Below are 23,886 nucleotides of genomic sequence, written 5' to 3' on the forward strand. Positions count from 1 at the left end.
ATCTTCCTAGGAACAACGCCAAAGGCAAGGGAAGCAAGGGAAAAAATGAACTATTGGGATTTCATCAAGATCAAAAGCTTTTGCACAGCAAAGGAAACAGTTAACAAAATCAAAAGACAACTGACAGAATGGGAGAAGATATTTGCAAACGACATATCAGATAAAGGACTAGTGTCCAGAATCTATAAAGAACTTAGCAAACTCCACACCCAAAGAACAAATAATCCAATCAAGAAATGGGCAGAGGACATGAACAGACATTTCTGCAAAGAAGACATCCAGATGGCCAACAGACACATGAAAAAGTGCTCCATATCACTCGGCATCAGGGAAATACAAATCAAAACCACAATGAGATATCACCTCACACCAGTCAGAATGGCTAAAATCAACAAGTCAGGAAATGACAGATGCTGGCGAGGATGCGGAGAAAGGGGAACTCTCCTACACTGTTGGTGGGAATGCAAGCTGGTGCAGCCACTCTGGAAAACAGCATGGAGGTTCCTCAAAATGTTGAAAATAGAACTGCCCTATGACCCAGCAATTGCACTATTGGGTATTTACCCTAAAGATACAAACGTAGTGATCCAAAGGGGCACATGCACCCGAATGTTTATAGCAGCAATGTCCACAATAGCCAAACTATGGAAAGAACCTAGATGTCCATCAACAGATGAATGGATCAAGAAGATGTGGGATATATACACAATGGAATACTATGCAGCCATCAAAAGAAATGAAATCTTGCCATTTGCGACAACATGGATGGAACTAGAGCGTATCATGCTTAGCGAAATAAGTCAAGCAGAGAAAGACAACTATCATATGATCTCCCTGATATGAGGAAGTGGTGATGCAACATGAGGGCTTAAGTGGGTAGGAGAAGAATAAATGAAACAAGATGGGATTGGGAGGGAGACAAACCATAAGTGACTCTTAATCTCACAAAACAAACTGAGGGTTGCTGGGGGGAGGGCGTTTGGGAGAAGGGGGTGGGATTATGGACATTGGGGAGGGTATGTGCTTTGGTGAGTGCTGTGAAGTGTGTAAACCTGGTGATTCACAGACCTGTACCCCTGGGGATAAAAATATATGTTTATAAAAAATAAAAAATTAAAAAAAAAAAAGGGAGTTAGGGGAAATTGGAAGGGGAGGTGAACCATGAAAGACTATGGACTCTGAAAAACAATCTGAGAAGTTTGAAGTGGCGGGGCGGCGGTGGAGGTTGGGGGAACCAGGTGGTGGGTATTAGAGAGGGTACAGATTGCATGGAGCACTGGGTGTGGTGCAAAAACAATGAATACTATTATGCTGAAAATAAATAAAAAATAAATTAAAAAAAAAAAAAAGATCCTAGCCTACAGGATCCAACAGCACATTCAAAAGATTATCCACCATGACCAGGTGGGATTCATCCCTGGGCTACAAGGATGATTCAACATTCGCAAATCAATCAATGTGATAGAACAAATTAATAAGAGAAGAGAGAAGAATCACATGGACCTCACAATTGATGCAGAAAAACCATTTGAAAAAATCCAGCATCCCTTCCTGATTAAAACGCTTCAAAGTATAGGGATAGAGGGAACATTCCTGAACTTCATCAAATCTATCTATGAAAGACCCACAGCAAATATCATCCTCAATGGGAAAAAGCTTGCAGCCTTCCCGTTGAGATCAGGAACACGACAAGGATGCCCACTCTCACCACTCTTGTTCAACATAGTATTAAAAGTCCTAGCAACAGCAATCAGACAACAAAGGGAAATAAAAGGTATCGAAACTGGCAATGAGGAGGTCAAACTCTCTCTACTCGCAGATGACATGATTCTTTATATGGAAAACCCAAAAGACTCCACCCCCAAACTACTAGAACTCATACAGCAATTCAGCAACGTGGCAGGATACAAAGTCAATGTACAGAAATCAGTGGCTATCTTATACACTAACCATGAAAATATAGAAAGGGAAATTAGAGAATCAATTCCATTTACTATAGCACCTAGAACCATAAGATACCTGGGAATCAACCTAACCAAAGAAGTAAAGGATCTGTACTTGAGGAACTACAGAACACTCATGAAAGAAATTGAAGAAGGCACAAAAAGATGAAAGACCATTCCATGCTCTTGGATCGGAAGAATAAACATTGTTAAAATGTCTATACTGCCTAGAGCAATCTATACTTTTAATGCCATTCCAATCAAAATTCCACCAGTGTTCTTCAAAGAGCTGAAGCAAATAATCCAAAAATTTGTATGGAATCAGAAGAGACCCCGAATCGCTAAGGAAATGTTGAAAAACAAAATAAAATGGGGGGCATCACGTTACCTGATTTCAAGCTTTACTACAAAGCTGTGATCACCAAGACAGCATGGTACTGGCATAAAAACAGACACATAGACCAGTGGAACAGAGTAGAGAGCCCAGATATGGAGCCTCAACTCTATGGTCAAATAATCTTTGACAAAACAAGAAAAAATATACAGTGGAAAAAAGACATTCTCTTCAATAAATGGTGCTGGGAAAACTGGGCAGCTATATGTAGAAGAATGAAACTCGACCATTCTCTTACACTGTACACAAAGATAAAGTCAAAATGGATAAAAGACCTCAGTGTGAGACAGGAATCCATCAGAATCCTAGAGGAGAATATAGGCAGTAATCTCTTCGATATCAGCCACAGCAACTTCTTTCAAGATATGTCTCCAAAGGCAAAGGAAACAAAAGCGAAGATGAACTTTTGGGACTTCATCAAAATCAAAAGCTTCTGCAAAGCCAAGAAAACAGTCAAAAAAAACATAGAGGCAACCCACGGAATGGGAGAAGATATTTGCAAATGACAGTACAGATAAAAGGTTGATATCCAGGATCTATAATGAACTCCTCAAACTCAACACACACAAAACAGACAAGCATATCAAAAAATGGGCAGAAGATATGGACAGACACTTCTCCAATGAAGACATACAAATGGCTATCAGACACATGAAAAAATGTTCATCATCACTAGCCCTCAGGGAGATTCAAATTAAAACCACATTGAGATATCATCTTACACCAGTTAGAATGGCCAAAATTAGCAAGACAGGAAACAACACGTGTTGGAGGGGATATGGAGAAAGGGGAACCCTCTTAGACTGTTGGTGGGAATGCAAGTTGGTGCAGCCTCTTTGGAGAACAGTGTGGAGATTCCTCAAGAAATTAAAAATAGAACTTCCCTATGACCCTGCCATTGCACTCCTGGGTATTTACCCCAAAGATACAGATGTCGTGAGAAGAAGGGCCATCTGTACCCCAATGTTTATAGCAGCAATGGCCACGGTCGCCAAACTGTGGAAAGAACCAAGATGCCCTTCAACGGATGAATGGATAAGGAAGATGTGGTCCATATACACTATGGAGTATTATGCCTCCATCTGAAAGGACGAATACCCATGTTGTAGCAACATGGACGGGACTGGAAGAGATTATGCTGAGTGAAATAAGTCAAGCAGAGAGAGTCAGTTATCATATGGTTTCACTTATTTATGGAGCATAACAAATAGCATGGAGGACATGGGGAGTTTGAGAGGAGAAAGGAGTTGGGGGAAATTGGAAGGGGAGGTGAACCGTGAGAGACTGTGGACTCTGAAAAACAATCTGAGAGTTTTGAAGGGGCGGGGGATGGGAGGTCGGGGTACCAGGTGGTGGGTATTATAGAGGGCACGGATTGCATGGAGCACTGGGTGTGGTTCAAAAATAATGAATACTGTTATGGTGAAAATAAAAAATAAATTTAAAAAAAAAAAAAAGAAAGAAAAAAAATCAAACCCAAAGAAACAAGTTACCCTTATACCTCAAGGAACTAGGAAAATAAAGACAAACTAAGCCCAAATTTAGAAGAAAAGAAGAAATAGCCAAGATCAAAGTGGAAATAAAAGGAATAGGCTAAAGATCAATAAATCTAAAAGCTGTTTTTTTTTTTAAATAAAATAGACAACTCTTCAACTAGACTCATGGAGAAAAAAAGGAGAGATAACCTAAATAAATAAAATAATAAGTGAATTATGACCTTGAAAAAGAAAACCAAAACTGAAGGCATCACAATTCCAGACTTCAAGTCATATTACAAAGCTACAGTGATCAAGACAAAGCCATGGTATTGGCACAAAAACTGACACATGGATCAATTTAACAGAATAGAAAACCCAGAAATAAACCCACAACTACATGGTCAATTAATCTTCAACAAAGCAGAAAAGCAATCCAATGGAAAAAACACAGTCTGTTCTACAAAGGATTTGAGAAAACTGGACAGCAACATGTAAAGAATGAAACTTTCTTACACCTTAAATAAAAATAAATTCAGAGTGGATTAAAGACCTAAATGGAAGACTTGAAACCTTAAAAATCCTACAGAAGAACACAGGCAGTAATCTCTTTGACATCAGCCATAGCAAGTTCTTACCAGATATGTCTCCTGGGTGAGGAAAACAAAAGCAAAAATCAATTATTGGGACTTCATCAAAATAAAAATCTTCTGCAGAGCAAAGGAAACAATCACCAAAACTAAAAGACAACTTGGGGAATGGGAGAAGATATTTGCAAGTGACATATCTAATAAAAGGTTAGTGTCCAAAATACTAAGAACTTTAAAAATTCAACACCCCAAAAATGAATAATCCAATCTAAAATAATTGGCAGAAGATATGAATAGACATTTCTCCAAAGACATACAGACTACCAACAGACACTCAATCTCACTCATTATCAGGGAAAACAAATACAAATGAAATGCCACCTCACACCAGTCAGAATGGCTAAAGTCAACAATACAAGAAAAACAGGTATTGGAGAGTGTGTAGAGAAAGGGAAACCCTATTGCATTGTTGGTGGGAATAGCATACTGGTGCAGTCACTCTGGAAAACAGTATGGAAGCTCACCAAAAAGTTAAAAATAGGACTACCCTATGATGATGTTTATAGCAGCATGATTTACCATACCCAAATTATGGAAACAGCCCAAGTGTCCATAGGCTGATGAATAGATAGAGAAGAGGTGGTATACCAATATACATTAGAATATTACTTAGCCATAATAAAGAATGTAATCTTGCCATTTGTGATGACATTGTGGTGACAATATGGATAGAGGTAGAGAGTATTACAATAAGCAAAGCAAGTCAGTTGGACGAAGACATATACCATATAATTTTACTCATATATGGAATTTAAGAAATAAAACAAAGGGAGGGGGAGGGATGGGGCAAACCATGAAAAAGACTCTTAATTATAGAGAATAAGTTGTTGGTTACCAGAGAGGAAGGGATGAGGGGATGGATGAAATAGGTGATGGAAATTAAAGAATGAACTTGTTATGATGAGCACAGGATGATATATGGAATTGTTGAATTAATATATGAATCCCTATATTGTACATCTAAAACTAATATTAGAGTATTTGTCAACTAACTGGAATTTAAATAATTTTTTAAAAAAAGAAAAAGAAATGAATTGAGACATTATAACTGATAGCACAGAAATACAAAGGATTATAGAAATTACTATGAACAATTATACACCCAAAATTGGACAACCTAGAATAATGTCTTAGAAACACAGAAAGATACGACTGGGGGGTGCCTGGGTGGCTCAGTAGGTTAAGCATCTACCTTCAGCTCATGTCAAAATCCCACAGTCCTAGGATCAAGTTCCACCTTGAGCTCCCTGCTCATTTGGGAGTCTGCTTCTCCCTCTTCTTCTGTTATTTCCCCTGCTTGTGCTCCATCTTTCCTTCTCTCTCTCTCTCAAATAAATAAATACAATCTTTAAAGAGACTAAGACTGAATCATAAAAAAAAGAAAAAAATCTGAACAGATTAATTACTAGTAAGGAGAGAGAATCAATAATCAAAAACTTCCCAACAAAGAAAAGTGATCAGACAACTTTACCAGTGAATTCTACCAAACATTTAAAGTGTTAATACTGACCCTTTTCAAACTCTTCCCAAAAATAGAATAGGAGGGAACACTTCCAAACTTATTTTACAAAGCCAGCATCACCCTATTACTAAAGCCAGATAAAGACACTGCAAGAAAAGTATGCGCCAATATCCTGATGAACTAGATATAAAAGCTCCTCAACAGATATTTAAAAATCAAATTCAACAACATATTAAAAAGATAATATATGATGATCCAGTGAGATTTATTCCAGGGATGCATGGGTGGCCCAACATCCACAAAATATTGTGATATACCACATTAACAAAAGCAACAATAAAAATAATATGATTGTCTTGATAAATGCAATGAAAGCATTTGACAAAATTTAATATCCATTCAGTATAAAAACTCCTAAAAACCTAGATATAGAAGGAATGTATCTCAACATAATAAAGACGTATATGACAAGCCTACAGCCGGCATTATACTCAATGGTGAAAAGCTCAAAGCTTTTCCTCTCAGATTAGGAATAAGACAAGGATGCTCACACTTACCACTTGTATATAACATAATAAATAACTATAGTTATATAACTATATACAAGTATATAGTATATAACATCCTAGCCAGAGCAAGTAAACTAGGAAAAGAAAAAAAGGCATCCATATTAGAAAGGAAGAAGTAAAACTGTCTCTATTTGTAGATTGTAGACAGCATGATCTTATATATATATAAAATGCTAAAGACTCCACCAAAATATTGTCAATGAAATTCTAAGATATAAAATCCATATACAAAAATCAGTTGTATTTCTATACATGAGCAATGAACTATCAAAAAGAGAAATTAAGAAAACTATTGTATTTACAAATGTCAAAAGCAATAAAATACTTAGAAATAAATTTAACCAAGGAGGAGAAAGATAGGTACACTGAAACTATAAGACACTGATATTAGAAAATGATGACACAAATAAATGGGAAGATATTCCATGTTCATGGATCAGAAGAATTAATAATGTTAAATTTTCATACTACCCAAAGCAATCTACAGGTTCAATGAAATCCCTATCAAAATTCCAAAGACATTTTCACAGAAATAGAGCAAACAATTATAAAATTTGTATGAAACCACGTAAGGCCCCAAGTAAGCAAAGAAATCTTGAGAAAAAAATAATAATAAAGCTAGACACATCATATTTCCTGATTTCAAACCATATTACAAAGTTACCATAATGAAAAGAGTACAGTACTGGCATAAGAACAAACAGATCTACTCAAAATGGATTAAATACTTGAATGTAAGAACTGAAACCATAAAACTCTTAGAGGAAAACATAGGGGATAAACCTCTTGACATTGGTCCTGGCCATGAATTTTTGGATTTGACACTAAAAGCAAAGGCAACAAAAGCAAAAGCAAATGAATGAGAATACATCAAATTAAAAGACTTCTGCACAACAATGAAAAGCATCAACAAAATGAAATATGTGAGTAACTCACACAGCTCAATAGCAATAAAGAACCAATACCCCATTTTCAAAATAGGCAAAGGATCTGAACATGGATTTCTGAAGAAGACATACAAATTGCCAACAGGTAAAAGAATGGATATTTAACATCATTAATCATCAGGGAAATGCAAGTCAAAGCAATAGCTAAATTATGGAAAGAACCTAGATGTCCAACAATAGATGAATGGATAAAGAAGATGTGGTATAGGGCACCTGGATGGCTCAGTTGGTTAAGCGACTGCCTTTGGCTTGGGTCATGATCCCGGAGTCCCACACCAGGCTTCCAGCTCAATGGGGAGTCTGCTTCTCCCGCTGACCTTCTCCCCTCTTATGCTCTCTCCCACTGCCTCTCTCTCAAATAAATAAATAAAAATTTTAAAAAGATGTGAGTTGTATATATATACATATATATATATATGTATATATATATACATACATATATGCCACCATCAAAAAAAAAAAAAATCTTGTCATTTACAACAACATGGGTGGATTAGAGGGTATTGCGCTAAGCAAGATAAGTCAATCAGAGAAAGACAATTATCATATGACCTCTCTGATATGAGGAATTTGAGAGCCAGGGCAGAAGGTTGTGGGGGAGTAGGGAGAGAAAAAATGAAACAAGATGGGATCAGGAGGGAGACAAACCATAAGAGACTCTTAATCTCAAAAAACAAACTGAGGGTTTCTGGGGGGTGAAGAGGAGTGATGGGCTGGCTGGGTTATGGACACAGGGGACAATATATACTATGGTGAGTGCTATGAATTGTGTAAGATTGATGATTTACAGACCTGTACTCCTGAAGCAAATAACACATTATTTTAATTAAACAAACTGAGGGTTGCTGGGGGGAGGGGGTTTGGGAGAAGGGGGTGGGATTATGGACATTGGGGAGGGTATGTGCTTTGGTGAATGCTGTGAAGTGTGTAAACCTGGTGATTCACAGACCTGTACCCCTGGGGATAAAAATATATGTTTATAAAAAAAATAAAAATATTAATTAAAAAAAAAAAAAGAAAGAAAGAAAGCCCTCAAGAGAAGACATGTCATCAAGCCTATGTTTATATTGCATTCCATCTGGAACTTCTGAATATTGTTACATTAATCCTACCTTTAAAAATACTATATATGGTGTGATCCCAATTACATAAGAAAAAAGAGGATAGAAAAAAGACTGTGATAACCTTTATACTTCATACTTTAAATTAAATATTATTCTTAATAAAAAATAAATTAGAATTATTTTTTTAAAAGATTTTATTTATTTGAGAGAGAGAGAGAGTGAGCATGAAAGGGGCAAGGGGCAGAGGGAGAAGCCGGCTCCCTGATGAGCAGATGGCCTGATGTGGGGACTTGATCCTGGGACTCCAGGATCATGACCTGAGCTGAAGGCAGTTGCCTAACCAACTGAGCCATCCAGGTGCCCAAATTAGAATTATTTTAAAAACTCAATGAGATATCACTTCACAACTTTTAGGTTATATATTATCAAAAAAAAAAAGAGAGAGAGAGAGAGAGAGAGAGAGAGATAACAAGTGCTGGTGACAATGTGGAGAAAAGGGAATCCTTGTACACTGTCAGTGGTACTGTAAACTGGTACAGCCACTATGGAAAACAGTACAGAGGTTTCTCAGAAAATTAAAAATATAACTACTTATGATCCAGCCATCCCATTCCCTTTGACACCCAAAGGAAACAAAATAGGTATCTCAAAGAGTTATTTATACCACCATATCTACTGCAGTCTTATTCATAAAAGCCAAGACACAGAAACAAACTGTCCATTAATGGATAAATATTAAAAGAAAATGTAGTGCATATATAATTGAAATATTATTCAGCCTTTAAAAAGAAGGAAATCCTGTCATTTGCAAGAATATGAATAAACCTAGAGGGCACTATGCTTACTGGAATAATCAGGCAGAGAAAGCAAACGTTGTATGGTATGACTTAGATGTGCAATGAAAAAAAAAAATCAAACTTAAGAAAAAAAAGAATAGAGAAATAGGTTGCCACAGGCTGAGGAGTGAGGGACATAGGGAGAGACTGGTAAAAGTGGACAAACTTTCAGTTATAAGATAAGTAAGTTCTGAGGCTCCAGTGCAAAACACTATGACTATAGTTGATAATGCTGTATTGTATAATTGAAATCTGATAAGTGAATAGAACTTGAATGTTCTCAACAATCAATCTATCCATCAATCAATAAAGTAACCAAATGAGGTGATGAATATGTCAACTCAATGAAGGGAAATTCTTCATAATGTATATGTATATCAAATCATCACATTGTATACTTGGAATATCTTACCACTTTATTTATCAATTATACCTCAACAAGGCTGAAAAAATAAGTAAACAGAAAGGAAACAGAAAGGAAAATTAAATCAACTAAAGGGTGATAATCCAACTCTCACCCAATAGAGCATCAACTCACTTACACTTGTACTTCCTATTTCTTCCAAGTATGGTATCTGTTGAGAGAGACAGGGGTCAGGCAGATATTAAAAATAAATATTACTACTAATTAAAAAAGAAATTAGATAATGAGATAATGTGGTTTTAGTTCTGAGTCAAAGACTTGCTATTATTACAACCTGAATTAAGCAGAATTGCCCCAAGAGTTCTTGCAAGTAAAGGGCCCATATTTCTCATCATACCACAGGCTGAAAACAAATCAAAATAGAGGCCCTCTAAGTTCAAGAAGATCCCATTGATCAAAGAAGAGAAGAAGATGAGTTATGCATGCCCAGTGTCTTTAGTCAATCTTATTTTAATTTTTTGGCCCTTCTGCCTGTGGACAAAGAGAATCCAGGAGTACTTTTATCTTAATGACAGTTTCTCCATATAGAAATATAGAAGTAAGAAATAATTTTCTACCTCTAACAATGAAAAATGGATGTTGCTTCTCCAAGAGCATCAATCTAAAACTAAATGACATCTGGAAAGCAGTAATAATTGAAATTGTAAAAGAGAATATATCAATCAGATAGGGTAAATTATTCTAGGGTAACAAATAACCTAAAAAAAATCTCAATAGCTTAAAACAGCAGATTCCTCTGCATTTCCATCAGTGGTCACCTCAGAGGTTGTCTCCAATCCCTGTCATTCTCATCATTAGGAAGCTAAGAATTACCTTAAAGGTTGAATACAGGGGCGCCTGGGTGGCTCAGTGGGTTAATCCTCTGCCTTCGTGCAATCCGTGATTGCATGGAGCACGGGGTGTGGTGCAAAAATAATGAATACTGTTATGCTGGAAATAAAAAAAAAAAAAATTTAAAAAAAAAAAAAGAAAAAAAAAAAAATCCTCTGCCTTCGGCTCAGGTCATGATCTCAGGGTCCTGGGATCGAGCCCCGCATCGGGCTCTCTGCTCGGCAGGGAGTCTGCTTCCTCCTCTCTCTGCCTGCCTCTCTGCCTACTTGTGATCTCTCTCTCTCTGTTACAGGAAGAAAAAAAAAAATCTTAAAAAAAAAAAAAAGGTTGAATACACATTGTTTTCCCAATTTAGGATTTTTTAACTCTAATAAAAGCCTGCAAAGATGTCCTAATCTCCAGAACCTATAAGTATGTTCTCTTATATGACAAAAAAGAACTCTGTAGATGAAGTTAAGGTTAGAGGTCTTAATATAGGGAGATTATCCTGGATTGTTTCAGTGAGTGCAATACTTACAACATAAACTATAAGATAATAATTCTGTGTTTTAAGTTGCTAAATTTATATACTTTGTTAGAGCAACAGTAAACAATGAATACACCTTCTTAGTCATGAGTCCACCCTTGGACAACTACTATTTGCTGTAGAGACTGGTCAAGCCCAGATTATTATGCATACCCCTACAGTCAGAGAGATGTAGATTATTATTGACAGTTGAATTAAAAGTACAAGGGATGGGGGAAGTGGGGAAGAAATGAAGGCCAGACAAAATAAGGGAATATTCCTCCTACTTTGCTATGTTATGTTTCACTTAATCTATTAACATATTTTGCTAACACCTTCACAATAGTTTTTTGAAATACGGCCTCTCCTCATCACTACCAACTGATGGCTGCTCTGAGTTGATTAGCAGTATATTTAGTATAAGCAGAGAATGATCAAAAGAGAGAAGATTGTTACCCATTACCTAATTTTTATCCTAGTTTAATATCCAAATGAATCTCCAATTTATAAATATTTCATCTATTTTCAGAGATTATAGAATTAATAAGTGAACCAAAGCCTCAGAGTTAGACTCCTGTAGAGTCTTAAGTATCATATTAGTGAAGAAAACAGTGTTCCAATGCTAAATCTCTTGTCATAAATCAACTTTAGCAATAGTCAAATACACCCCTTCATACAGCAGTGTGAGCCACCCACTTGCTATGCCTCTTCCCTGGTGCACAGTTTCCGCAAGGCCTAATACGGTGGTACCAATATAGCAGGAGCTCAGCAGACGCAGCAGATAAAGATAATGATGGTAATAATGATAAAAATCAAAATAGTCATGTCTGCCATATTGTTCCTTAGCTACAGCTCACGTTTCAAATTCTAAATAACGTTAAGTCTTGCCTCATTGGAAAAATATACAGCCATGTATTTCCAACTACAGAACTTTAAAGGAATTATCACTAGTGCAGAACTTTTTTTATGTTGTCATAAAGCTAAGAGAAGTCAATTAGGTCTAGTACTTCATTAATGGTTTCCACAAATCACATTTATAGCCAGCCCCATATCCAGTGTGATACGAGGAAATGCCATTTAGAAAGACAAGTTTTGACACCCTTGTATTATGGCATTGCAGAAACTGTGGGGGTAATTAATTTTTACTTGTACTGTGATGAATCCAAGCAAAACTCTAAAAGCCATTTGGCCAATTACTAACTCTTTAGGGCAATGAAGCCTTTGCAGAAAGCTTGAGTTTATATTACTAGTATGATCAAAGCGTTAATGAAATTGCTGCATGGCAGAAACTACTGGACTATTAAGAGAAAACTACAAAAATAAATGAGTGCCTAGCTCTGAATCTACAAAAAATCGGAGCCTTCTGGTTTTCTTTGATTGTCTATTAATTTCTCATGATAGAGCCCCATGTGGCATTGCTCTGACAAATTTCACTGAAGCATGCTTTCTCTTCTGCAAATTAGTAAAGCAAAGTCCTGCATGTGATCTTCCTAATGGGACTTTGTATCCCACTGTTCTTTATTATTATTTTAAGAGGAGTAGGTGTTTTCTCATTCTCAAGAGAAATGACTGGACTAGTTGGAGCTCTTTTATGGATATTGCAGTATATAACCCAATAGGTGTCAGGAAGAATTCATGCTGTGTTGCAGCTCCACAAGTACCCATCCACCACTAATACTTATATTGTGGTGCAGTAAAACTCAAAGCGGAATCTAAATGGTACAGCAAAGGAAGAATTTACTGAGAGTTAACTTTCTATTCTTCCTAAATAAAACCATTATCAGCTCGGGTGTCCTATAACTCTTTAAAACAGGCATTCTTAACAGCTCATTCGCAAGCCCAGCTCAATCAGTCATTTTCTTTCCTATACTTTCTTTGAGAAATACAGTGGAAGTACCGATTAAGAATGCAAAACACAGGGCAAAGAGAATATGAACCCATAAACATGAATTAAGTCATTAAAGTCTAGGTTTCTATTGGCTCTACTTCCAAAGCAGATATAAAATTTCACCGCCTGCCTGGATACACCCCAGGTGCAAGCCACCATCACCAGTTACTAGGGATTATTTCAAATGCCTCTCAATTGGTCACATGCTTCTGCCCTGCTTCTAACCTCCAGTCATCTAATCTCCACAGAACAACTATAGTGATGCTACTAAAACTTTCATGTCTTTCCTTTGCTCAAAGCCATATGATGGCTCACCATTTCACTGGGATAAAAGTCCTGACTCTTTACAGTGGTCTGCAAGACCTTATAATCCCACCCTCCTTACCCCTCTACTGTGTCTCATCACTGTCCCCCTCCAGTCAATCCACACCTAACAGTCCGCAAAGCTATTTCTTGTATAGGCAGGTAAGTTTTTGCTTTATAGCACAGCCTTTCTTTTTCTCTGTAGGACTTTCATACATGCTTAATTCTCCCACTTACTCCACATATTGGTTCAAATATCATCCTTTAAATAATGAGAGTTTCCCTGTGCACTGCAGTGTATATTTCAAGTGCCTTCTCTACATTTTCTCTCCCTTCTCTGCCTTGGTTTTCTCCATAGCACTTATCACCATTTGTCATACTATATACTTACTTACTTACTTACTTATTTATTTTTGTTATTATCTCTATTCCCCCCATTGCCCAACAGAATATAAGTTCTACAAAAGAAAGGATCTCTATTTTATTACTGATGTATCCAAAGTAAATGAGTATAATCAATAAGGGGAAAACTATAGCTATAGCTCCTACATTTTTTAACAATGGAATTGCCTACATAGAACATAAAAGCAGCCAAAATGAAAATTCAACATTCAGTGCATTTACTAATGCCTACAAATGTACCTGGCAATTTGAGTGTGCAATGATGAGAAGAGTGACTATGTTACCAGGCTTCAAGAAAATGCATTCAATGGGTTTATATTGTGGTTTGAAAACTTACTGAATTATTAAGGTTTACTTCTTGTCATTGAAAAGGGTAAAAGAGAGTAAGATATATTTTCCCCTTCTTATAATCAGTCAAGGTTTTCTCCTTTAGAGAATGGCTTTTGCATTACAAAAATAAATTCTAACTATAGAATTTGTCAGTCATCCAGAAAAAAAGTCTGCTCTATTATTTGAGAACTAGAGTCTTATTCAGAAGAAGGAGAAAGAACCTGATTCTGAGAGTTGAAAAGAAAAGAAGAAATAGCCCCTGAGAAAATGGTGATTAGGAGACATCTGCACATTTCCACAAATAGTAGAGACATATGTTCTTATATTTAGTCACCAACATTAGGCTTCAGATGTTAGATATGGCTGGTAATTAAACACCAAAGCCCTAAGAATGAATGAAGTTCTATACAGTCCAATTATCAGGTAATGGAGAAGACTGCTTTAAGGAAGTGTCTTTAAACAGACTTAAGTGATCAGTGTCCAGATGATGATAAAGGACCAGTCTCAACAATGGCATCACACAACAGATGGAGCAAAGTAACAACAAATACCGCCAAGGAATGAGAAATTTCTAATTTGCTTTATAAACACTCTGTTATGTGTCTCTGAATTCCAGAATGTTATGAAATCTAGGTAGTGAGAAACCATGTCCAAAAATAAATTTTAGATTAAATTTTTTTACCATGTTAGCAAATGGGGTCTCGGGGCCAAATTTAAATTAATTTAGAAGAGTAAAACTATTTTCTTTCTCTCTTGCCCTCAAAGATTGTAGAGAATTTTATACTTGCTACTGACTAAGACCTCACTCCAGATTACTAAAAATATTCCTATTACTAAAAATATTCCTAGATTATGGCCACACTATGTATTAACCATAACAACTATAACTTGAACTTATTAGTTTTTAACCCATTGCCAAGACCAAGTTCAAAAAATAATTCAAACAGATGAGAAATGATAGTAAATAACTTTTGACTTTAAGAATAACAATAATAAGAAACAACTATAAGAAGGCCATGCTAAGATTCAGTTTAATCAGAAATTTTATGAATGTTTACTAACACTTCGAGGTAGATATATTTTGAGGACACAGTGTTCAAAAGGAAAAGAGAGCACACATATCACTGAAGATTATTTTTAAGGTCCTTTGTTCAGGCTCTGAATTTCTAAGAGAGAGCTTTGTCTTGAAGAGGTCAGTAACAGAAGTCATGGATATGGGAACACCATGACATCCTAAGCCTGATTATAAATTCAGTTAAAGTCTAACGTTCTAAGATAGTGTGCTACAAAAATGGCTTCTGCCTATGACAGAAACAACAAATTCCTGGAAAATGATGGTGTTTTGGGGGTATGAAAAGCCAATTCTAGAAGAGATATTTGAATCTTGAAAGGATCCCATTACTCAGGTACTACAGCAGTAACTCTTACACAGGACAGGCAGCTGCTAACCTTTAGAAGCAGATTGCTTTAGTGACCCAGTCTTTAAGGGTATTTTAGCTCTCATTGTGCCTGGCTGAATTATCTGAGCACTTTAGGACCAGCTTTGGCCATATCTAAAACCAGAAAGCAGTACAGGTTTGCTTCCTGAATACCTCCTTAAATGGAAATAAAAAATTATCTGCATTTAACTGAAGCTAAAAACTTATGCAGAGACCTCTGGCCACAAAACATTAAGAAGCACTTAGCCAGGGGAAGAAGGGATGCTGTGTTCAAGAACAATGGTCCAGATTTTGCCAACTGCAGCAGATGGCAACTGAGCAAGGCAGTGAAAAACCATGGTTGCTCTGAACATCCTTCTGTAGGTCCCCTAAGAGCTCACCACAGAAGAGAGGCAATCCTGGTACCCCAACAAGTAATATTGTATCTTAATCTGCTATTGATAGTGGGCCTGAAACACACATACACACATGAATCAGAAGAGGAGACATGAACATAAAATGAAAGTGAAGAGCATTGCTCAGGTGCAAAAGTAAAATATATAAGAGATAACTACAACCACTATATGTTTATAAAAGCTAAAATATCTCTATGGTTTGGTGTACTTATAAAGATAACCCTAAATAAAGCTAAGATATATCTGGTGACTATTAATAAACCAGAGAGGGATGAAAGAACAAATTTGACCTGGTCCTACAAGAAACTGGGCTTTTTGGCACAGCCTCACTCCTAAGTTTGACCCAGGAAATAGAAAGGGAAGGGCCTAAAGACCCACTCAATTTAGAAAAGTGCCAGTTTGAGATAAAGGCTCTCCCTCTCTATCAGTTAAAGGATCCATGGCAAGACAGCGCATGTCAGATCCCAAGAATATAAGAAATGAGATTCCTAAATACAAACAGGGAATGAAGAGCTTGGACAAGGAGGATAAAAAGATCATAGCTATACACAGCATCTGAATTAATTTTCTTACTGTTTTTAAGTCCAGGATTATGAAAAAGATCTCTCAAAACACGATCACAAAAAGATGTTCAACTTCATTCATCACCAGGGAATTCAAATCAAAACCACAATGAGATATCACCCCAAACCTGTCCAAAATGGCTAAAATCAAAAAAGAAACAAGTGTTGGCAAGGGTGTAGAGTAAAAGGAAGCCTCTTGCACCATTGGCGGGAAGGCAAACTGGTGCATCCACTGTAGAAAAAAGTATGGAGTTTCCCCAGAAAGTTAAAAGTAGAACTACCCTATGATACAGTAATCACATGACTGGGTATTTACCCCCAAAATACAAAAACCCTAATTCAAAGGGATTCATGCACCTCAATGTTTATAGCAGCATTATTTACAATAGTCAAATTATGGAAGCAGCCCAATTTTCCATTGATAGATGAATGGGTAAAGAAGATATAATACACACACACATACACACACACACACACACACACACACACACACACAGAGTGGAGTATTCAACCATAAGAGAGAATGAAATCTTGCCATTTGCAACAACATGGATAGATCTAGAGAGTGTAATGCCAAGAAAAATAAATCAGTCAGAGAAAGACAAATACCATACTATTTCACTCATATGTGGAATTTAAGACCCAAAACAAATGAGTATGGGAGCAGGGGAGAGACAAATCAAGAAACAGACTCTTGACTATAGAGAACAAACTGATGGTTACCAGAGATGAGGTTGGTAGCAGGATGAGTGAGACAGATGATGAGGATTAAGGAGTACACTTGATGTGATGAGCAACTGGTGATGTACCGAATTGTTGAATCACTGTATTTTACACATGAAACTAATATAATGCTATATGTTAACTATTCTGGAATTAAAATAGAAAAACAAGTGCAATGAACTTATTTCACTTTATTTTTGTAGCTAATCTCATAAACCCAATTTTTAGAATACTCAGAAAGAATAGAAAGCATATCTGAAACACTGCTTTACTTATAAGAATAACTGCTTAGGGAAAGCAGATGACAAGTACCTACACCACATTTATAAAGAGACAATTCATTTGGAAGACTATTTTTGAAGTGTAAAAATTTACTTGGGGAGAATTCAAAGGATCATTTATTTGGGCAATAATTTGTATTTTATTCTCCCTGCTATAAAGGTCAAGCACTGAATGGACTTGACCCTCACCTTCTAAATAAGTGACCACACCATGTGTCCAGAATCTAGGTTCCCTATCCCAAGGACCTAATGAGCATTATGTTATAGAATCAAATTCATGTGAAACAAATACCTTCCACCCCACCCCAGTTCCCACAATCAGAGCTTATTTGAGAGTTGGTGGCTCATCAAAAGGTATTAGTACAGAAATTAGTCCACAGATATGGGAAGGGGGGGAAATGACTCAAATTTGGAGGAAAGGGTTGAGCTTCTCCAGAACAATGAGGAAAGAAGGTACTAGACTTCCAGAGAGTAAGGCAGAACCATACCTTATCTGTCAAGATGAGAGATCAACATGGGATACTGGTGAGAGTTGTCCCATAAACACAAGACCTTGAGAGTGTTCTCTCATTTAAAAAAAATTATAATCCTGGAAAAGAGCTCTTGGAAGGAAACCTTCAAGTTAGCTCTGAGGAAGGCAAAGGACCAGGCTGGAGAGTGGTATTACGTAAGATAAAGAAATTTTGATACTTATGTAAAAATTGCAGACTAAGGACCAGGAACTTCCTTCAATTTTCAGACAACCACAATGGTAGAGCATCAGAACAAAAGGAGGAAGATCTATAAAATTTCAGTGAGTTAGAATTTCCCATTATCCAGGAATAAGAATTCAAAAACAGATTTCATGATTTGTTTCAGATAAAAGAAACTAAGATGACATTTCTTTCCCTAAGATTTAAGAAACAAATTCCATCCAAAACATTATTGATAGATTCTCTAACTTCCTGTTTATTGTCTCATAACTGATTACTTAAGATTAGAACTGTCTCTCCCCATGAAACTAGTTAACCCCATAGAAAAATATTTCCTGTTCAGATAACAGAGACTTTACTTTCTTGCAAAACAACCCCAGTTGTAAACCATCCTATTTGTAACTGGCTTAACTCTCCCTAAAAGAGTTTTAACCACTCTGATGTGGGGTGTTTCCTGTTATTTTAACAGGCTGAATAAAGCCAATCTCCTTTCTTACCCAGTTTTTGTCTTCAGTGATTTGGTCACATGACTTGTATTGGACTAGACTTCATCTTCACCACCCAGGAGCTGAGACTTCTTGAGCCTGTTATGTTCCTTCCCTGACTGGCAATTCAGGGGCCCAGTACTGAGTACAGATTCTGATCCCTGTGTTTCAGATATTTGTCCATGGTAGAAGAGTAAAGGTTTGAATTTTATTTTTAAGCATGATTTTGATTTGTTTTATTGCCAGTTTCTGTTCAACTTTTGTACTATATGAAATTCTCAATCCTTTTCTTATCCCTTTCCAAAACGTCTGCTAATTAGATGTTTACCACTACAAGTAACAATTCAATTCTTTACTTCTGAAAATGGTTGGATTTTACTAAGGACAGTTTAGAACTCCAGTGGTGTTACTGGGACACCTGAGAGCTCACTAAACTTGTTCACCTGTGAGATGCCCTTGAATCTTGGCTCTCTCATGTCTTCTCACCAGTGGCAGTTTATTTTGTTTGATACAACAGGGCTAAAAAAATGAAACAGTATCTCAAACTGTACAATCCCTTAAGGATGCTTATCTCATCACCAATCCATTCCTCCTGCAAAACTTCCCAAACTGCTTCTTCACCCCAGACCTTTCCATAGGCACCACCCCCAGGTCTTCTTCCACCCACTACTCATTATTCCATGAATTACATTTTCCTTTTCCCTCAGTCCCTATTCCTCTTCATTATACCCCCAGTTTCTGTGACAAAACCTTGCTCCTTAGTTTCCCACTTTAACCTGCAGCCCTCTCCAACCTTTCCTGAAAGTTAATGACCTGCATTGCCCCTGAAGCCAATACTCTTGAAATTTTAGTCACACTCAGATTTATATGCTGTTGTTACTTCCTGGACCTTCATAAGAATAAAGAAGAATTTACTAGTCAATTTAAGGACTCGGTCCCAGCATTCAGTCCCTGAAATATCCCACCCTCCAAGTAAAGAAGGCTATTGGCAGCTAGTTCAAGATTTAAAAGCAATGAATAGGGATGCCTGGGTGGCTCCGTCCTTAAGTCTCTGCCTTTGGCTCAGGTCGTGATACCAGGGTCCTGGGGTACAGCCCTACATTTGGGCTCCCTGCTCTGTGGGAAGCCTGCTTCTCCCTCTCCCACTCCTCCTGCTTGTGTTTCCTCTCTTGCTGTGTCTCCCTCTGTCAAATAAATAAATAAATCTTAAAAAAAAAAAAAAAACAGTAAATGAAAGAGATCCGTGGTTTTTTAGTTCCTAATCCTAACACCATTCTGGCTTCTATTCAAACCAAAACTGTTCATTGATAGTCACTGCCTTATATTCTGACTTTTTTTTTTTTTTCAGCATACCTCTTCACCCCAACTCATATCTTTTTTGGGGTTCTATGAAAAAAAAATAGTACACTTTATGTCTCAGGTGTTTACTGGACTTAGTTGTTTTGAAACCTAAATGCAAACCTGAGACATTTAACCTTATTCTGAAGCTCTGATCCAGTTTGTAGATGACCTTCTCTGATCACCTAATTTTGACAGCTTGCTTGTCAACATCCAATATTTACTCCCAAGTTCTTGCCCACAAGGGACATAACAGCTCTAAAGATAAATGCAATTATGCATTCCTCAAGTGTATTACCTAGGACATGGTATCTCTCCTGATGGGAATATTTATCACCTAAATGAATTAACACCATCATCAATTTCCCTATCATCAAGATTAAAATACAACTCAACAGTTTATAGCATTATTTGGCTATTGCTGGGATTGGACTCCTGACTTTTCCACTATTGCCTTCCCTTTATACACCAGAACTAAGAGTCCATCTCTGAACATCTTGATTGGGACTCCCCTTCCATATCTGAATATCAAAACCTCACATCCTCTTTATCCTCTTCCTTCATGGCTGGGTTTCCCAATTACTCTTTGTCCTTTTACCTTTTATGCCCAAAGAGGAAAACGTGCTTTAAGGGTCTTCATCAAAAAACATAATGAAAGACAAAGACCTATTGTACATTTTAACCACACTTTAGATACTACAGCTCAGGCTTTTCTGTTTGTCTGTACAAATATGCCACTGCTGCATAATTAGTTAATGCCATTGCTGACTCAGTGCTGAGTTATTCACTCAATCTATACGTACTCCATGCAATTCAAACCCTGCCACTTACTGAGAACACTCAATACTTTTTTAAAGATTTTATTTACTTATTTACTTATTTTATTATGTTACATTAGTCTCCAAACAGTACATCATTAGTTTTTGATGTAGTGTTCCATGATTCACTGTTTGCATGTAACACTCAGTGCTCCATGCAATCCATGCCCTCCTTAATACCCATCACTTGGCTCACCCATTCCCCCACTCCCGTCCCTTCTACATTTTAATGACTCTAGCTCATATCCTATGAAATCCTACTGTTTTCTCCCTCTCACATCATTATCCATCACAATCTAAACCTCAGTGCAACTAGCCTTCTTTCCCTCTTGAGGAACAATCTCATAGCTTCATCACCATCATTTAGTCTATAATTCCTCCTCATCCAAACTTCACTGAAACTCCTCTCAAAGACCTTGATGTCATCTTCTTTATACATGTACTTAGCTCAGACTTAGAAATGGAAAATTTCAAACAGGATATACTACCATAGATTTTCAACAACCCATCAAATTCAAACACTTACCTGAGGTTAACTCAGCCAAATTGTTAAGCTCAAAGCCTGTGCCAGTCTTGCATAGTAGCACAAGATAATAAAGCTGACATTTATACATGTAGAAGACATGCTTTTTATGTTGGACATGATTTGGATATAGTATAGAAACAAAGAGCAGTCACGAAAGTTGTAAAAAGATACCCACCGGAAATGGAAGTGAAATAACTAACCTACTAGAAATCTTAGTACTATCCAAGGAATTAACTATTCTCACAACTGAAGCTCACACTAGTAGTCAGACTCAATAGTAAAGAAAAGGAGTTGACTGACATATATGCTACAACAGATGCTTCACAAGAAAATTTTCCTTCAACCATCTGCATATTTTCCCTTCATCAACCTCCTTTAGAGCAGAAACTTATACTTAGAGAATGTATTGGACAACTGCCAGTACCTGGGGATGAATATCTATTAGAAACAAGCTGGATATCTTATTTTCTCAAATGAGCTTTAGAGATGGCCACTTGTCTTTCTTGGTCTTGCCCAAAAGTTATCCAACAACCTCAGCAAATCCCACAGTAAAGAAAATCTTAAAGATCTCTTCCCCAGATATTGGTGTGGACACCAACTCTTATATTGTGCAGGAAAACCTGATTTTTCCTAACAGCTAGGAAAACAATCCTGGTAAAAAATTAAAAGTAAGGCAAGGATAAGAGTCAGCCCCTTATAGTCCCTTTTTCACTGGCAAATGAATATTACTCAATCCCCAAAGTCATATAGTTATGTACATGTCCTAACTATAGTCTGCATGTTTTCCCATAGTTAGAAGATTTTTCCCTACAAAGAGGCTACTGACACTACTGTAGCTAAGTTACTCCTAGAAAGAATTTTCCCCACTTGGGGAATACTTTTGTTCTTCTAGCAATAGAGAAGATCCCTTCCCTAGTAAGTTTATTCAAGATATTCAGAGATCTTGGGGGGCCTAGGTGGCTTAGTCAGTTAAGCATATGACTTCAGCTCATGTTATGACCTCAGGGTCCTGGGATCAAGCCTTGTGTCCACCTCTGTACTCAGTCCCTTCACCCTTTCCCCTGATCTTGCTCTCTCTCTGAAATAAATAAGACCTTTAAAAAAAAGATATTCAGAGTTCTTCTACTTCACAAAAACTGCACTAAAGTATCAAACTCCCTGAGGAACCCAATCTGCCTTCATCCAAAATCTTAACTTTAGCCCTAATAATTCTTCAATCTCCCTACCCCTCCAAGTAAAATTTAACTATCTCCTTATGAAATAATTACAGCAGGCCAGTGAGGGTTTCTTATTCCTGTTGGACTTTAGAAGACTCTAATGTTTCAATATGATAGTTTTAAGTATCATTAAATGCACTCATACTTATCACCAATAGAACAAATTGCCTTTCTCCAAATATACCCACCATAGCCTTGACATCATCTTCAGGTAAGACACCTTTCCTTTTGAAAGACACTACTAAAAGACCAGTCTTGAGCCCAGGTGGAAGAGACACTATATGTCATCCCAACCACCAAAATAAATGCAGAACTACAAGGAATACCACCTTGGGCTCATGTTTCATAATTTTTAAAATACAAGGGTTTTTTTTAAGATTTTATTTATTTATCAGAGAGAGAGAGGGAGAGCGAGCGAGCACAGGCAGACAGAGTGGCAGGCAGAGGCAGAGGGAGAAGCAGGCTCCCTGCCGAGCAAGGAGCCTGATGTGGGACTCGATCCCAGGACGCTGGGATCATGACCTGAGCCGAAGGCAGCTGCTTAACCAACTAAGCCACCCAGGCGTCCCTAAAATACAAGTTTTATTACAAATGGAAATCTACACCAATGAAAGACCTTAAACTGAAGCTTTTTCAAAACCTTCCGGAAGATGACAACATGAGGTACACTGCTTTCCCAAAAAATCAGGACCAAACAGATGACATCACAAAATGGTCACCTTCCACCCAAGTCACTGGAACAAGATTCCTTAGGACTCCCCTGTTTAATATTTTCCTTATTCCTCTTTTATCTCTTCATCATCCTCCTATTAATGAGACGTAGTTCACTATAAAATTCATCTTCTTAAAAATGTATAATGCAATGGTTTTAGTAGAATCACAAAGTTGTGCAACAATCACAATGGTCTAATTCCAAAATATTTTCATCACCTTTAAAAGAAACGACATTTAGTCAGCAGTCACTCTCCATTTTCCCTCCCATGCCCTGTCCCAACCCTCTGGAAACTACTAATCTACTTTCTATCTCTATGGATTTTCCTATTCTGAACATTTCATATAAATGGAATTATACAATATGTGGCCTTTTGTTTCTGGCATCTTTCAATTGGCATCATGTTTTCAAGGACCATTCATGTTGTAGCATGAACTGGTATTTCATTCCTTTTTGTGAATGAATAATATTCCCTTGCATGGATATACCATATTTTGTTTATCCCTTTGTTAGTTATGGGCTTTTGGGTTGTTTCCACTTTGGGGCTATGATATTATGAATGAAGTTTCTATGAAAATTCATTTATAAGTTTTTGTGTGAACATGTTTCAAATATCTTGGATGTATACCTAGGAGTGCCATTGCTAAGTCACATGGTAACTCTATGTTGAACAT

Source organism: Mustela erminea, chromosome 9 (genome assembly GCF_009829155.1).
Source record: "Mustela erminea isolate mMusErm1 chromosome 9, mMusErm1.Pri, whole genome shotgun sequence".
NCBI lineage: Eukaryota > Metazoa > Chordata > Mammalia > Carnivora > Mustelidae > Mustela > Mustela erminea.